We start from the raw sequence: 18,959 nt of genomic DNA on the forward strand, positions 1-18,959 counted from the left end.
ATTTCTTGGATGAGGGGCCTGTGGAAACCATTGGGATGCTTGGCAAAGTTATATACAAAAGCATGTGTGCCTCAAAATGCATAAATGTACAATTGATAGGGAGGAAGGAGAGCACTTGTCATGATGGGTACCGCATGATGTATGGTCTTATTGAATCACTATATTGTATACTCAGAACTGATATAACACTGTATCTTAACTAAACTGGAATTTTTTTTAAAGATTGTATTTATTTATTCATGAGACACACACACACACACACACACACACACACACACACAGAGGCAGAGACATAGGCAGGAGAAGCAAGCCCCACGCAGGGAGCCCGATGTGGGACTCGATCCCGGGACTCCAAGATCACGCCCTGGGCCAAAGGCAGGCACTAAACCACCAAGCCACTCAGGGATCCCCTATACTGGAATTTAAAATAAATTTTAAAAATTTCATGGTATTCAAAATAAATAAATAAATAAAAAATAACAACAAAATAAAGAAGAAAAAAAAGATGTGCATTTGTTCTATGCATTTTACCTGTTACGCTTAGTGATGAGTATGGGGTTGTTTTTAATAAAATGATAATTGGATTAAAACATCAAATAGATAGAAGTCTCGAAGTCCAAGGTGGTACTTAAGAAAACCTTAAAAAGAAGATATCTCATTGTCATCGTTGGAGATTGCTAGGGAACAATTTATTTATTCTCAACACCAATAAAGTAAAAAAAAAAGGGTTTCATAAAATGTGGCCAAAATTTCTCTTTACTTTGTGCTTAATAAGCATTGATCCGGCATGAAGAAGTGTGGCTGAAATAGACAGGACTGATCAATTTGATTCAGCCCATCTATCTCATTATGACTCCTGTAATGACAGGACATATGACAGGGACCCTGACAGTATGAGGGGGAATGCCTTAAGGAGCCATAGTGACCAAATAGGTCTGTACTACATGTCTGGTTGGCTTCTCGTTGATAGTAATGATGGCAGATCCTATAAAGGAAAAGGGAAGACATAAGAAAAAAAAAAAAAAAAACAAGGGTCAAAGGTAAGGACTCTTCTCAAAATCAAATTCATCCAGAGAAAGCTCAGAGAAGTGAGATTTGCAGAAGTTTCCACCATCCACCCACGAGGGCCTGAAAATGAGCAGAGTCTTAGTGACTCAGGCACAGAAAACGTTTGATCTGATTACAAATTATGTCATTTGAGGAACTTCATCTCCGGCATTATCAGTATACAAAGCCAAGAGCGCTAAAATTATACTATTAGTTGATAGGAAAGTTAATTAAAAACAAAAATAATGAAATTACAGACCAATGATAAAATCACTGACAGCAGCAATGACTCCTCCCTCTGAGCCAGGCACTGTGCTATATGCCTTGCTGGATTCTGATAAACACTAGTTATTTTCCCCACTTCATACGTGAAGTAACCAGTTACTGCAGATAGGTTAAATAGTTGTCTAATAAGTGACAGACATGGGATTTGAACCCAACTGTGTCTGGCTCAAATCGTGCATTCCTAAACACTAGGACATACTCCCTCTATCAATTACAGCCTCAGGAAGACGTTGCAAATTATGAGGGAAAATCCTTGGTATTTTATTTCCAATGATAAAAAAAAAAAATCATTTCTTCAAGAAACAGAGCCAGCACTTAATCAGTATTTGCCACATGCTATCAAGCTCATTTTCACAATGGTAATATCTATTTGACAACCGGGGATAAAAGTGATATTCTTTGAAAACGAGGCCACAATCCAGTTAAAATAAAAACGTCTCAAGCAAGGTATGCTTTAATTTAATTTAAGTCCTGGAAAACAGTTTGCCCAAAAATGACTTTTGCAAGTCACGTACAGTATTTCAATCTGTCATTTTGTATTGACCTTCACAGGCCTGAATATATTGCACCAGACTTGGGAAGCTTATGAGAATGATATTAAACTTGGTAATATTTTTTAAATCTTATTTTATATCCACTCTGCTTTTTACTTCACTGTGTATAATTCTTGCAAGCATTGATATTACAGAGCATTCTTAGATGTATACTGATTTTCTTGCTAATTAGAATTTTTCGAGGTTAATTCAATAAATCACTGTAAAAGTGGAATGTTAACTCAAATACAATGTGGAGGAATCACGTATTCAGAATAGTCATCTCAATATTTTGATGATGAGTAGCAGATTTTACGTGAAGGTTTTAGGAAAGTGTGTTTAAGATCTAGCACTCAGTTTATTAGCGTTTGCATCTGCAAATAGAGTTTGGAATAACTTACTTTAATTAAATCTTACATTGCTGAGTATGTCTTCCATAATCTATCTCTCCTATTTTAATTTTCACCCTTCAATAATCTCATAATAGAAATTAATCTTCTTTAATGTGGGGTGCCTTTCACTTCGTTGGCCAGTACAGAACTCAGTTCTGCAGCATACATTCTGCCTACTTCCATTCCATACTCAGCATTCTTCACTAACATCAGGAATAATCAATTGATGAAATACTTAACAATATTACTTCAAAATAGCATTTTTTGAAGACTTATTTATCTATTTGAGAAAGAGAGTGTGTGTGAGTGAGGAGAGGGGCAGAGGGAGAGGGAGAAAGAGAATCCTCAAGCTGACTCCCCACTGAGTGTGGAGCCCAAAGTGGGGCTCCATCCCAGGACCCTGATGATATTATCTGAGCTGAGATTAAGAGTTGGCCACTTAACCAACTGAGCCACCCAGGCATCCTTCAAAATAGCATTTAAACAATATAAGTTGTTGATATAATCTTAAGAAAACAATAGGACATGTAGTAGGCACAATTATCATCTTCTAGAAAGGTAGAAACTTACGCATTATACTTCAGTCCAAGCCAGACTACTAGTAAACAGGTTGTATAAAATAAGAACATTTTTAGATTGTGAAATCTTCCTCATATTTTTATAGCCAGTCATAGGAGAATGGGCACCACATATATGAGAAAATAAATCAAGAAAGGGAAAGAAAGGGGATATAGAAAGGAGGATACCCAGCACAAGAGATAATTGAAGCATCTTCCAACACTGCTGGGAATTGAGAACCCAGAAAACAGTTGTGCCTAGATACAAGGGCATCCAGTCTAGGGGGAAGTAGACCAGATAGTCCTGGAAAGATTTTTTTTTTTAATTATATGTATTTTTTAAAGTAGGCTCCACACCCCAGATGGGGATCAAACTCACCATCCTCAGGTCAAAAGTCACATGCTCTATGTACCAAGCCAGCCAGGTGCCCCCTGGAAAGATTTTTTTTTTTTTTAAGAAGGCCTTAGAGGAACTGAAATATATGAATATTTTGAGAGAGATTGGGAGAGGATTTGATGATAATGCTATAGTGTCAATTACTAGAAAATTAAGTAAAAGAACACAGAAGCAAACAAAAAAGCAATTATTAACACCAGGGGAAAAAGAAATTGTGAAAAAAAAATGTTCACAGCCCTCAGTAGAATTTATTAGTGATAATGCACACTGAATATTAATTTAAAAAGTATAATGTAACTATTAAGAAAATAAGGAGTAGAGATAGAAAAGACAGACAAATCTTGATCTTCTTTAGGGAAAGTCAATAGATAATTTCCAACACTAAAATAGCACTAATACTGAGAAGGAAAAGATAGAGAAGAAGAAGTTTTTAAGAAGTAGCCACACAAACATGTTAGGAAAGCAAATTATAATAGAAATGTTAGAAATACTTATCTTTATGAAAAGGGAAATGGGATGAAGGACAGAATCAGGGATGAATATTCTTTTTAACATTACAGAAGTCAATGTTTGAAACTGTGATTGGTATAAACTGACTACATAGAATCTGCATTATACATAAATATATTTTATTTAGGAGGACAAGGTAGAAAATCCAAAGTTTAGTCTGTGGATAACCACTGAAAGTTCAAGTCATTCAGAATTTTTAATAAGCAATGCTCTCATTCTATCAAGACCAAAACACATGCTTTCCACCAAATAATATAGCTTTCCTTTGAAACTGTATAAAATATGCATCTAACATCATTCACAGCTTTAGTTCACATGTGCCTTTTAGCAATCAGTCCAGAAGATGGGGAAAAAAAAACAAAAACATATGACCAGGTTCTTTAAACTTGGTTTTATTTTTTTCTTCATTTTTTTTTTAATGTAAGCTCTATGTCCAACATAGGTGTTGAACCCATGTCAAGATCAATAGTCCCATGCTCTACTGACTGAGACAGCCAGGCACCCCCAAACATGGTTTTACTAGCACAATGGAACCATAATCTTCTGAATGAAATACAGAAAGCAAAACATTGTGATGTTTTAGGATGAGGAAACCATAAACAAGATCTAGTTTAATTAAAATTACTTAATATTATAAAGCCCATATTTTCATTACATTTCAGTTACATGATATGCAACAATAAACATTCAACTGTGTTTATTTATGCATTTAATTCAATAACGAGATTGAGGGCGTTCATCAGGTATTCCTTTCATGGGGATTCAGATTTAATGATGTAACCGAGGTGTCTGCCTCAAGAGCTAGCTCATCCAGTAAATAGGAGATTCTAAAATTCTCACACACAAAAAAATCAAAATTCCCTTATCAGTACTTTTATCTTCCTTAGCCAAACCATGCACTCAAATTAAGATCGCTCAGAAGAGTCTCTTTAATTAAATGTGAAAAACTCCTTTAATTTAAGTATAGTTGATTAGAGAGACTAGGAAGAAAATGGACAGCTCCATAGTCATGAAAAGACTGTTTTCCAAAGTATTCTTAATATATGTTACTTGGAACCTAGAATCCATTTTCCTCCGGAAATAATACTGAAATGAGGGCAGCTAATATTTTACAGATGTGCTTGGTGTTCTTGGGAAGCTATAGCTTATTTGTTTTCCATTGGCAACATTCACGTGTGTATTTACAGATGTAAATGTACTTAAATCATCTTTTGTGCATTAATAGTGTAGTCAATCGGAGTAGTGAAAGTGTTTTTTTTTTTCTTTCTAAAGGCACACAGTGAGTACTAAGACTTATGCCCTGAGGTTTCAAGGCAGCTTATGTTCCAGCATAAAATTTGATATTTGATGGTATATTATTTTCTCATTCCCATCAACATTTTTTTTGTAGGAAATGCATTATGCATAGCCAAGAATTTTTTGGAGGAGGTGTACCAATTAAATCTCATTGCCATGAACAATTTGCTTAAGGGTAAAATGCTGCCCCCCCCCCCCCAAAAAAAAAACACAAAACTTTTTTGTAAGGTCATTTCAATATGAATCTACTAAAACTTGTTCAAATAACAAGCTTTGAAAAAATAAACTTTTTAAAGATATTATTTTGAAGCAAATACAACATTTCAAAATAGGCTGACCTGGGCAGGCTCTTTCTTCCACCATGTTATCCTCTACGTAGGACTTCCTCATTTTAAAAGAAAAGGACTTTTTCGTAAATGTCCTTTTCTAAAATGTGGGAGAACAATTTCCGTTCCAAACGAGGTTTCACACAGTCTCTGTGATCATACCTAAATTATTAATTTGGTTAATCAGTACATTCCCTCCACAGAAATTGTAGAGGCAGTCTGGTCCTATTTCCTCTCCAAAACTTCACACAATATTAATCAGTGCATTTTTTTTCTATTTTAAAATGAAAGCAGTATTAAACCCAGTTAATGCTTAGCAGTCTTAAGACATAGGATGCAAACTACTTAAAGCAAACAACAACCACAACAAAAATGGGTGCACTTCATTACAGTTTACACAAAGGAATTTGATCTATGGTTCTACTACCTATACAATCTGTGGTTTATAACTGAGCAAAAATCCCACCCGCACCCCCAGACTGACCACAAATAATTTTTTAAAGATGTATAATCGGGACCCCTGTCTCAAATCCTTTGATGGGTTTTTAGTTCATTTCTTGGGAGAAGTGTTCTGGCTGCCTCCTTTTTAATCAAAGCTACTTTGCAAAATTGCTTCCCAAGTCAGACCTCAGAATATTAGCAAAAGTCCGGCGCTGGCCTTGTTGCAATTTGAATATTCACAGCCAGAGTTTTACAGCCGCTCCATCCTGAGTAATGTGCTGAAACTCCCACAATTCAGTCATCATTTCTTCCCTTCCTCAGCTGGCCCTGGCCCTTGGAATGTTTGCGTGGTGTCACCGTGAATGTGCTCGGAGCAGAGTTATATGGCATCATTTGGAGAAACATTGCGTTAATAACCAGAGTTCAAGGGCAAAGGATATAAACGGAGCAAATTACAAGTCTGAACAGATATATAGCTTTTGCTAAAAGGGACATGGGCTGCTACTTTATTTACTGGGCACTGGTGCACTTGTGAAGGTGCGGAAACGCACGAAGGCATTTTTAAACGACCACATCGCAGCTTAAGAAAACAACACACATTTTCAGGCGAGAAAGAAAGCTAGTGCAAGGATCAACGATCCTGAGTTTCCTAATGAGAGAATACGATTTGCTATAAAGTACCTTAAGTTTCCGGGGTAATTTCACAGAGGATAATATCATTTTATGTGTCACAATGGAGGGGAAGCAGAAGCTTGCTGGAAATCTAAATTCAATAGATCATCTCAAACTGCAGGTTAGCCCAATTTTGTCAGGGATTTCTTGCTATGGTCTTTTTAACCAGGGGGTGCAACCCTAGTTGAAAATGGACACCATGAAAGAGAAATTTGTAGAAATTTGTAGTATTTCATTTTCATATGTTGACTAGAGGTATCTCAATAATTAAATAAAAGGGGAACCAAAAATTGAAAAGAGGGAAAGCAAAACAATTTTTTAAAAGGATCAGTAGGATACCATCATTAATAATCAAGGAAAACAAAAGAAATGAGCACACCTGCTACATTACCAAATATTTTTATTAATATTCTCAATAACGCTGAGCATACTGTAAAATAAAGTGACCAGATATTTTCCTGTTAGATAGGATGGAAAGCTACAAGTTTTTTGTTTTTCTTTCCTTTTCTTCTTCTTCTTCTTCTTCTTCTTTTTCTTCTTGGTAAAGCAGTTTGTAAATTATTGTATAAAATTATCAAGATGTTCATTAAACATGGCCTATGTATCCCATTTAAATGGTTTCTTTGAAATCAATAATTTAAAAGACGGAAATTTTGCCTTAAGATGTTCCTTACTGTATTATTTACTTTATTGAAAGCTAGAAGCTACCTAATAACCAACAATGAGGAAATGGTTAATCAAATTATATATACACTCAAGGAAATCTTATGGTGTTACTAAAATTGATTAACATGGCTATCTTTTACTAATATTAAAAAGTTCTTTTGATATCATATATAAAAAAAACCCCACAGGATTCAAATGAACTCTTTTATAAATATTTAAGCATACATAAAAACAATTCTAGAAATAAACGTACATGAATTTAATTCATGTATACTTTACTGTGGGGGGAGGGCCAATACACTATCTGTGCTAGCTCGATGGGATTAAGTTTCTTTAATTTTTTTGACTTACTGTTGTACTGTTAAAATATGGTATTTCAAAGAGAAATTGCGTGGAGCTACGTTCTTGCTCCCTTGACTCATTTCCAACCACAATGGGATAAAATACACCTCTGTGACATGATTCAATTTCACTTATTGCTATTTTAAGTATGGCTTTTATTTTCTTAGAGGTGGTGGTTGCTAGGGCAGAAGTCGGATGGATGGTGGGTATTCTAAAGCACAATGGGATGGAATAACATCCTCCCCCCCCCCCCCAAAAAAAAATCCTACTGTTTTCTCTAAACTATTTTGCTCTCAGAGGTAAAAGAATCAGCTTATAGGCAGGACTGCCTTATTTCTTGACATGAGATGTATTAGCTTCAGTGCCTCAGCTTGTACAGGAGGAAACACTCATGGTGAATGCACCTGCCCTTCAGTTGCCAAAGAAGAGCCCGGATGATACAATAGCTCTGTACCAACCCAATTTCTCTGGTGGTTCATGACATATTTTTTCCTGTTATCCTCTGTCTGCTTCAATCCCTACGCTCAATCTAATGAGTTTGTAAAAGGACACTTCCTAAATCGAATTGCCTAAAACCATGTGCTGTCATCTTTTTGCAAGGATAAACAAAACATTCAAATTGCTCATGACTTTTAAGCACGTAAAAGCTAGACAAATTATGAAAATTTTACATTCTAGAGTGCAAAATTATCTCTGGAGCACACTCTTCTATTTTATTTTATTCTTTTGGAGCTAAGGTTTTTTTTTTTTTTTTTAAAGCATTTAATATCCAATTGTGTGTGTGTTTTTTTTATCCTGCACAGACCATCTAAAGTGCATCGTGTCCTCCTACACCCCCCGCCCCCCAATTTTTTGAAACCTATTTTTAATGATTTTAATGTTGCGGAGACGAGAGCCTGCAACTAACTGTTGAGGTCTGATTTCGTACTGCTGCCCGGAGAGCCAGCGGGGCATCGGCCACGCCAACGGCAAACAGGACGTCAAAACTGTTTGCAGTTTGGAAGGGGAGGCTCGGGGATTGTTCCGATGGCGAAATGATTCGTCCAACAGCAGAGTCCCAAATTGCGCGAGGTTCCTCGCCCTCCACTTTCCCACCGTGCGTTTTCCTTCCTCCCACGGAGATATGATAGAAACTCATCTTCAGGACCTAAACACTGCGAGCCGGGTCCTTTTGTGCAGGCGCCTCGCTCTCCCCGCCCAGTGCCCGCGCCGCGCGCTGCGGTCCACACCCGGGGCCCCCGCGGCTCGGACCCGGGCGGCCAGACAGGCCATCCATCACCCGCCCCGCTCCCGCCGAGCGCCGCCGCCGCGGCCAACCGGGCGGCAGGTGGGGCGCACCTGCGGGGCGGCCGCCGCCCCCGCCGCCCCCGCCGCCCCCGCGCCGCGCTGCGCCCCCCCCCCCCCCCGGCCGCGCCCTGGCAGCCCGCGCGTTCTCCGAGGCCAGAACCCGCCAGGTAGGTCCGGGTGACGGGGCCCGGCGTGGGGCGGGGGTGAGCGGGGCGGGGATCGCCTTCTCCCCTCAGGCACGCGCCCGCTCGGATTGGTCTGCGGTCCGCGTGTGCGGACACACGCGCCCTCCCTGGGGTTCGTCTCTGAGCAAAGTGGAAGGATGACGACGCTTACCTTTGCAAGGGAGGAGTGCGTGCGAACACATCTGAGTGCTCGGATTCCTTGCCTCGGGTCTGCTCCCTTTGCACAGCACGGACTCGTGATGGGTTTGGCAGCCAAGTCTGAATTCGGCATTGGCCCATGCAGACTTCAAGCAGAATTTCCCCCCACTGCACCCCAACACCTACCTAACCCCCCACCCCAGACCGAAGTGCACAGTGTTAGCACAACCCTGATAACCTGTCTCCATAGGATGCACAAACTACTCCAAGCAAAAGCCTCACCTGGATCTCAAGGGTGGTAAAAAACAAAACAAAAACAAAAACTTGTAAGAATTCCAAAAAGAAAAAAAAAAGAAAAAAAGAAAGAAAGGAGCAGAACCTCAAACCACAGGGAAGCTTTAATTTTCCAGATAGGTCAACTAATTGTAGTGCAATCACCTTGCCTTTAAGGGTGTGGCTGAGTTCCTTGGCTCTTCTGAGGAGGAGGCTACAATGAGTCCTGCTAACATGTTATGGATTCTTATAACTGGACTCCACAACTCCTTTTGGTGTAAAGGATCCACTACATCTACTTTATCATGTAATTTGAGAACAACTGAGGCCACAACGAATCCCCACCCCTCCCCCTTGTGTTCCACCAGTGTGGCTGTCTATGTAGATGTCACTTGTGTCCAGGCAAGGCCTTGGGAGGACTGGAGGAGGGGTCCAGACAGCCCTGCCAATGGCTTCCAGGTTTTCCAGAAAAGCAGGTGTCTAACAAAATAAAAATAAAAATAAATAATGGCAAGCACAGCAGTAAGCATCACCCCAGCCCTCCACCCCTGGCTTCCTTCTGAATCATAAATCACAAAAGAGAGATCAATGACCCCAGTTTTCCTGCCTTTAACAACTGGAACTGATAATGCCAAAAAGGAAGAGAAACAAACATGTGAGCCATATTGCTGCCAGAGGAGGGGTACATATGGGAAGGTCCAGGTTTCTCATCTGTTTGAGAACCGCCCTGGCTAGGAAGGGTCTCAGATCCTCAAAGCCGGTGGTTCTCAAACCTGGCTTCACATGAGACCCACACCTGGGTTGGTGGGTTTTTTTTTTTTTTTTTCTTTTTTCTTTTCTTTTCTTTTTTTTTTTTTTTTAAAGAAAATACCAATGCCTAGAGCCACATTCTGATTCTCTTGGTCTGGGGTGTGGTCGGACTAGAAGTGCTTTAGAAAACCACCCTTGTCATTGGCATGCACGGCCCTCCAGCTGCACATTCCATTTCTGTTCTGTTTCATGGGATACATGGATTGGATTCACGGGATAGGATTCAGTTCTGTTTCATGGGATCCAACCACCCCCTGTTCCTCTCCTCCATCAAATACACGCAGTCCACACTGAGGTGACAGTCTCTCTTTCTGTGCCATCCATCACTTACTCATATTAACATTCTGGTCTGTTTATTCCAGGTGTTAGAAATTGATCACTTCTTATTTTAACACCTTGATAGCAAGGGTTTGTTTGTTTGTTTTTGTATTAATGCATCTATGTTTTCATTATTATTTAAAGTACCGGCTGGGGAGGGGCAGGTGGAGAGCAAGTGATAGGAGGAATTTTGCTTGCTGGGGAATTCTGAAGTCTCAAATATTTTTTCTCAGAACTTGGAGAAGTTCCCCCCCTCCTCGGTGGCTTTTGTTCATCAGCTCCAGGCCCACCTGAGCCACCTCACAGTAGCCTACTCAGGTCTGGCTACGCATTTTGTATGAGCGGAGCATTCTTACTGTTCACCAAAGTGGAACCGGAATCTCTCTTTCCCTGGGTTTTTTCTCGCTCTCCGTGGCCAGCAGTGCCGCATTTCTGGATTATGTTGTACACTTTTCCTTGAGAGATAGATGATCTGTTCTTTGATTAGACATCCTGACCTTTTACGGGTGTTGATCATTGATCTTGATCTGGGCTGGGTAGAAAGCTCTTGACTCTGAAAAGTTACTCTGTTGCCAACACCACGGGGAAATTCAATTTCTGCCTGCTCCCAGCCAGGGACTCCTCCTCAATTAGGATTTCTCTTGTTATGATTTTACTTTTATTAAGCAAGCTGCAGCCTCTGTTTTTCCAGCCCTAGCTTTTAGTTACAGTAATCAATTTTTTTTTTCAGTGTAACTGGCTGTAATTGTTGGCTTGGGTATTGAGCTTTCATAGGCTTAGACATAGTGTGTTCCCATGAAGGGTCTTCTCCATACCTCGCAGACAGATGGGTAATAATAGCATACATTAATACCTCCACATTGGTTTATGTGTGTTTGACCACAGTGCAAGCATAATTATTTTTGCCCAGTAAAAGCTATTAGAGATCTATTTGGTAGGTTTTACGATCAATAGCTCCTGTGATATTTGTGTAGCAGCCACAGAATAATCAATTGAAGGTCATATAAAGTAAATTACCATCCTCCTATAATGATTCTTTTTTCTAGATGAGAATTGGGTTTTATTATTTCATCAGGAGCCTCTCGGCGACGCATGCTCTGTCTGTTGGAGAAAGAGAGATATAAAAGTTGCGAGCGTGTTTTGAACATAGTATTAATATCCATTACTTGAATTTATGTTATTGGATTATTGAATTAGTGGATTCACACTGGAATTCCTTCAAAACCCTTTCTTATGTACTCAGTGACACAGTTAATAACAGTCGGGAGCAAATGGACGTCTTTTGCTGCATGGTGGAGTGAGTCACTTTGCAAAAGTCAATCTTTGTAGCTGTCTCTTTAAAGCAAATTTAGAGTTGGTTAAATGTGTTATATTGACAGTGTGACCGAGCTTCTCTCTTCAAACCCTTTTGGAGAGTGACTGGTGAACTAAGCAGGAGACCAAGTCGGGAGTGCTGCATACTAATGCACTGTCCACCAGTAGCTCAAGGTGAAATTGGGGGTGAGGTGGAGTTGAGGAGGGGCTATGCCCCTGCTTTCCAGGGGTGGTGGGGGAGGTGTGTGGAGGGGGGGTTCTCCTCACCCGAGATGCCTAACCTGGATTTCAGACTTGCAGGGCGAGCCAGAGCGATGCCTATGTCTCTATAAAAGATTGCAATTTGCCAATGGGAGGCATGCAATCCCCCAACTGTCTTAAAGGGACCCATTTTCAGAGTTTAGCCTTTCTTTTTGTGGGTGCAATCAGTTGTGCACTGAAAAACTGCAGCCACAGTTGGATAACTGCAGGCACAACGGGCCACGAGAGGCCTCTTTGCTCCAAATTTTGTACCTGCAACTAATTGCACTTACAGAAAATGGGAGTGTGGTAGGAGCTTTTTTAAAAATTGGGGCCAGTAAATTCTCCATGGAGGAAAGAGGCAAGGAGGGAGACAATTACTCACTTTCTTAAAGACAAAGGCAAATAGAGCTATCCTTTGCCTCGCATGTTCCGTTGAGTCTGTGGGGCATGGCTTGGGAGCCAAATGCCAGGTACCACAAGTACCCTGATCATTTGAGATGCCGCCTGGCAATCGGTAACACTTTGCAAATGAACAGGAAACAATATGTTGAAAAGTACAATAGAAAAGATATGGGTGAGTTTCAGAACACAAGTTGGGTGATGTTGCATTAATGAAGAGTTTCAGAATCAATGGCAAAAGGCATTTTCTTTCCTTTAAAGCAGTGGCTGTTATAGTTGTAACTTCTTATTTGTTTTGGGGGGTCAGTTAATGTGGAAGTTAAGATAGTGGTGCCTCTAGAGAGTAATAAAATGGAAAATCAGGGAATTATATATATATATTTATATTTATATATGTATTTCAACATATATATATGCTTATGTATTTATACATATAGAAATACATTTCTACAAATTATATGTCTGCTTTATATACACACAAACTTATACATGTATTATACATGAGTGTATGCATGCATATACATTTTATTTACTTTTTTATGAGCTTAAGGAAAGAACAGTCTGGGGGTCGCCTGGCTGGCTCAGACAGTAGTACATGTGGCTCTTAATCTCGGGGTCCTGAGTTCAAGGCCCACATTGGGTGTGGAGCCTAGTTAAAAAAAAAATAGAAAGGACAATCTGTGGCCTCAGTCATCCCCTAGTCCCTATGGCGGAACCTCTGTCTAGAGGGGCTTGTGGAGCTATGTTACATTCATTCTTTTTTTTAAGATTTATTTATTTATTTATTCATGAGAGTGGGAGGGACATAGGCAGAGGGAGAAGCAGGCTCCCTGTGGGGAGCCTGATGCTGAACTCAATCCCAGGACCCCAGGACCATGACCTGAACCAAAGGCAGGAGCTCAACCACTGAGCCACCCAGTGCCCCTGTCATACTCATTCTACCATCTGATTGAGTACAGTATGGTGACAAGCAGGCTGAATTTGAAACCAAGAACTGGTTTTCCAGCTTTTGCAGATGACCATTAATTCAGCCCCTGTTCTGGAAATTAGAAATCAAATGAAAAATGAGACTGGAAATTTGAGATATTGTTCTTGCAGAAGTAATGATGACATATGATTATATTCAGTGATACATTTAATAACCGAACAAAACAGGAGCATGTCTTGGTTCCTGGGAAATTGATGAGGACTCAGGAGAGTAGGAGGAGTTAAAAAAAAGGAAAAAAAGTCCAAGATACCGTGGTAGACTGAACTCTGGAATAAGACACTTAAGAGCCAGGGAAAAGAAAATTAGGAGCCAAGAATTGGCCCCTGCCCTTCCAATTTCCTTGCTGTCTCCATATCACAACTCCTGTAAAGCAAGTTTTGAGTTGTGGGTAATTTCTCCCACAGAATACTGCTAAAGGAATGATTCAATGCTTCCACAAGTTTACTTTAAAAATTGGCTTGTAATGGAAATATAAATGTAAAATTCGACAATGTATTGGCATTTGGTTTCATCTAGATCTATAGGCCTGGGAATCTAGTCTCCAGGGAAAATGCTTTCAAGAGGAAAAGTGTCCCTGGAAATACAAAAGTACCCTCAACCAACTTCTTAAGGACTGCCTCCTCCAACCCTGCTACAGGTTGGGAACATTCGAGATTGTGGCGATGCCTCTTCATTTTCCCCGTCTTTCTTTTCATGGTATGTTAAAACATGAAGTTTCCCCCATGGTCCCTTGAAGGGACAAACCTTTGGTTTCACATTTCAAAAGGGGACAGAGAACTTGGCAAACAATCAGGCAAGGAGGACACAGTGCAGGACCTTTCTTGTTCAAAGGTAACAAGTAATAATTTGAAAAATGGACTCTAATGATGAACAATTTCATGTATATAGGAAAACATCCTGCGAACCCTGAAAGTTAAAAAAATTTTAAGAACCAACAAAGAGAAGCTACACAATAACAGTTATTTTGAGCAAGAGGTACTCTAGGCAAATGAGGTATTACATAAATAAAGAGCTGTGATTGAAACTTATTGATGATCATTATGGTGATGAACATTGTGATTACTTCCTTCCAAGTTTTTGTAACACCTTTGCATTCTTTAGCCTCTAAAGAGGTTGCCTTGGCCAAACCCGGACGTTGGATTAACTCAACCATCTTCCTTCCCCATTTCTGTCCCAGTAGCTTCACTTTGCTAGTATGGTCTGACCTTCGCTAACCTTGGTTCCTTTTAAGAATAATATCCCAAGCTTCCCATGGGCTCTTACCACTGCTCTGTAGCTCCACCCAATTTCCCCACTATGTTGGATCTCCATGACAATAAAACATCCCACACTTTACCTCTCTCCTGGAACTTCCACTTTAAGCCAACTTTGCTACAAATGTCACCTGAACAATAAATGCCATTAGTTGGGAATCCCTCATCTTTTATATAATTTCGAATATTAAAATTTCCCTGCAACGGCCCTGGCTTACCTTTTTCCTTAAAAACTACAACTGGTGAAAGAAGCCTTCTGCCTTCAAAAGGCCAGCTCTTTTGCTTAGGCTCTGAATCCTGTCTTCTCATCTTTCTCAAGGATTTTGTGGGCTTTGGTCCATTGCCCTCCTGTAGCCAAGCCTCATTTACTGGATCAGTTCACAGACTAAACAGTACAAACACCAAACAGAAAGGAGACACACAAACAAAACTCAGACCCTATTTCTGGTAAAGGATGATAATTGATCTCCAATGACCATCATTCCTTTCTCCCTTGATTGAAGAACCCATGTATTTAGCTGAGTCCACAACACCCAGAAGAGACAATGTTGTCTAGCTTCTCTTGCACCTAGCTGTGGCCATGTGACTGAGTTAGCAGATGCAGTACCTCAACATCTTGGAAGTATCCTCAAAATGGGAGGACCTGAGCTTGTCATCATTCCCTCTCATGTTTGTGTTGACATAGCTGTAAGGTCAAAGGATCTGGGGGGCCCTTGTGTTTGGGGAGCCACCACAACAGCCCAAAACTTCTTTCTGCTTAACATAATGGGGAGAAAAATAGACATCTATCAAGTTGTTGTTGGGTTTTCTATCATTTGGAGTCCAAACAAATCCTAGCTGATCTGCTGGAATTCCCTTGATCCCTCATTTCCGTAAAAGTATTGCCACGTCTTCATCTTCCTTCCATGTCCAAGTATTTTGAGTCATCCACATACACAGCCTCTATATCCTCACTCCTTTCAGCTGATTCCAGTGTGGCTCCTATCATCATACCTATAAGAAATTGCTTTAGTTGAGCTCAGGGTGTCCATTGTGCCAATCCACATTATAACCGATGGTGTCCTCTCTCACTGTCTCAAGTCTCTTTTTTCTAAGATTCTGTGACATCACGCTCTTTTGTGTTTTCTTTGGCCTCACAGGTCACTACCCTTGGGCCTCTTTTGCGAACCTACATTTCATTTGCCTTATCCAGCACTACTCCTTTGGTTTCAGAGACATTTTAACTCAACGTGTCCAGGATGGAACTCCTGATCTCCTACTGCCCAAACCTGTTCCTACTTCAATCTTCCTCATCTAAGCAAATTGTAAATTAGTAAATTTTCTAACTGGAATATGGAAGTCCTCTTTGATTCCTCTTTCTACCTCACTCTTCAAAACCCAAACCTCAAAGCCATTGTGGTGGAGTCTGTCTCATGTATCAACACCATATGCATCTACTTCTGTCTATCCTTCTGTCTGTCCTTTTGCCGCCCTCATATAAGACATCATCATCTCTCTCCTGAGCTATGGAACAGCATCTGATCTGATTTTCCCCACCTTCACTAATGCCCTGATTCAAGCTCTGCAGTGGATTGATATTATGTTGAGAATAGAATCTCAGATAGTTACTATGGAGCATATGACCCTATACAACATTGTTCCCTCCCACATGGGCTTCTCCTCAGTTCCTCAGAAAGGCCGAAGATTTCCCATCCCAGGACCTTTGTGCACACTAATCCTTCTCATTCATAGTCTCTTTCCTCTGGGGTTCTTGTGGTTGGCTCTTTCTTACCTTTCTGATTTCTCCTTAAGTGTTATTGCCTGAGCAAAATATTCATCGGCCACCTGATTTAAGGCGACACATACATAGACACACTGATCCTTTATCACACCCCCTCTTTAATTCCTTTAGAGCAATAATTTTTCATTATCAAGTAAGAATTTCTGGGATTTATTGGCCCAATTAGTTCTTAAAGATTTTTTAAAATTGTGCTATGAGGTATAACTTATATACCATGAAATTTCTCTGTTTTAAGTGTACATTCAATATTTTATACTTTAAGCCTAAAGAGTTGTACAGCCATTGCCACAGTTCAATTTCAGAACATTTCTTTCTTGCCTTTTGAGAGTCACTCCTCATTTCCATCCCAGGCCCAAGCAACCACTAATGTACTTTCCATCTCTGTAGACTTGCCTTTTGAGGACATTTCATATAAATGAATACATTTAAAATGTGGTCTATATACAAAAGACCATTTAGCATTGTGTTTTCAAGATCCATCTTTATGTGTTATAACACACACTAGTATTTCATTCCTTTTTATTGCCAAATAATATTTCATTGTGTGGGAATGCCATAGTTTGTTTTCCTGTTCACCAGTTTTTATTTACTTACATTGTTACCATTATGACTATTCCGTATTATTTTTAATGAAACATTTAAAAACTTGTTAATTTTGTCTCCTCCTAAGGCTTCAAGTTTGACATCAGTGAGCGACTGCCTGCTTTTTTATCAATATGTGCCTCCTACCTAGCAAATTCCTGCTACAGAGTAGATGCTCAGAATGTATTTGTTAAATGAATGAATGAGAATGAACTCCATATTAATTTCCAAGGCTCTTAAGGATTATAGACCAGAGGTGCCAGGGTGGCTCAGTTGGTTAAGCATCTACCTCTTGCTTTTATCTCAGGTCATAATCTCAGAGCCATGGGTTCGAGCCCATATCAGGCTCCACACTTAGCACAGAGTCTCCTTGTCCCTCTCCCCCTTCTCCTCCCTCTGCTCTCCTTCTATCTCAAAATAAATAAATAAAATCCTTAAAAAAAGAAGATCACACACGATTCAAATGATTGTAGAAGAGAGCAGAAAGGTGATATTCCAATTTTTGGATGACATCACCTCTGGGCGACATAATCTCCCAAATCTTCCTCTGTTTCTCCTTGTTGTACTTCTTCAGGATATAATAGTCTGGGATGGATGGAGCTCACCTGGCCTCAGGGTAGTTTGCAGTACGTCCATCTCTGACTCTGGAAAGTCTTGGAGCCTTGCAAAAAAAATATGTAACGTTACTGTACATTTATCTGGAGCTCAGGAAGTGAATCTTGGAGGCTGTCAGGAAATGTCTCCCATATAGTGAAATCAGACTGCATGACTGGGAAAATGCACCTGAATAGAAAATTCAGGAACAGGTTTTAAATAGAGGTGTGTGTGAATCTTGCCAGACCTAGAATCCTGTTTTAGGCTTGAGTCCAAGTAGCTTACTTTAGCATGTAGCAGACAGGATCAAGCGAACTCTGTTTCCTGCTACCACTAGGGAGACTTAACTCCCAGAAACAAGCAGAGTTCCCAGCAAAGTGGTTCTGTACCACCCCACAAAGAGGTGAAAACTAGCCAAGATTGTGAAGATGCTATGTATCTTTTTCATTGAAACAAGGATAGTCTAAACCTCCTGCAAGCAGTGACCTGGGTGTCAACTTTTGTAAAGAATTGCAATCTCCATTGCTTCTTTATGAAACAGTTAAATAAAATTAGAGAATCTGTGAACTTACCATCAGGAGCTGCAGATCCACTGAGAGAGCTGTGGTGATTGTATCCTGCTCCTCAGGGAAGAAGAGAGTCAAGGAAAAAAGAGGCTGAGCAAAGCAGGCAAAATACATGGGCCTTTGAGAAGCCAAAATGAGGCACATGAGGCCAATCTAGCAAAGGCCTAGAAGGGTCTAGGGTCTCAATAGCCAAGAGGTTCAAAGAGGGAGGGCTGAGCAATTTTCTTCCCATGTGGACAGAACAGACTCAATTTTACTCAATAATTTAAGCCAAACTCTAAAAAGATTGTGGCAAATAAATAACCCTCCCCCAAACATTCTATGTTTGTTGGAGGAAAACAAAAAGTGACCTCAAACCATGCAAATGAACTGAGTTTTGCAAGTGCGATTAGAAAAGCTTTTGATGAGTGGCTCTTATAATGTGTTGGCTGGGAACCTGCCTGTTTCAACAGAGCAGAAACAGGAATGGAGAACAACAGAGAAGGTTTTCCTAGAGCCAAAGGTGCCAGCAGGATGATTTTCCATGGGTTGCACGGTTCAGGCAACTAGAAGGACATGAAGTGTCCCAGGATGAGCTGGATGAGCTGGTGAGAAATTCCTGAGAAATAAGGAGGGGCCACTTAGCATTTATCACAGCAGCCAGAGAGAGAGAGAGAGAGAGAGAGAGAGAGGAACTTTGAAAAAGAGGTCCAGGGAAGAATACAGTTGAAGGAGTAACTAGAATTACCAGGATCATTAAGAAAAAAAAAAAAAATAGAATTACCG

General features: G+C 40.1%; 2 long non-coding RNA genes across 3 annotated transcripts in view; both read right to left on the reverse strand.

Moving 5' to 3' along the window:
- LOC140595463 (uncharacterized) overlaps positions 1-9,221 on the reverse strand; it is a 123,960-nt gene extending 114,739 nt beyond the window's left edge. For both annotated transcript variants that reach the window (XR_011997093.1, XR_011997094.1), the window contains exon 1: positions 9,088-9,221. This is a non-coding gene — a long non-coding RNA (uncharacterized lncRNA). The remainder of the gene's footprint in view (positions 1-9,087) is intronic.
- A 233-nt stretch (positions 9,222-9,454) lies between these two features.
- Positions 9,455-18,496, reverse strand: LOC140595305 (uncharacterized). Its single transcript, XR_011996797.1, has 4 exons — positions 18,201-18,496; positions 17,640-17,695; positions 11,493-11,576; positions 9,455-9,827 (listed from the first exon to the last, which is right to left on the reverse strand). It is a non-coding gene; the product is annotated as an uncharacterized lncRNA (long non-coding RNA).
- Positions 18,497-18,959: the final 463 nt, after the last annotated feature.

This window comes from Vulpes vulpes, chromosome 14, assembly GCF_048418805.1.
Source record: "Vulpes vulpes isolate BD-2025 chromosome 14, VulVul3, whole genome shotgun sequence".
In the NCBI taxonomy this organism is placed as follows: Eukaryota; Metazoa; Chordata; class Mammalia; order Carnivora; family Canidae; genus Vulpes; species Vulpes vulpes.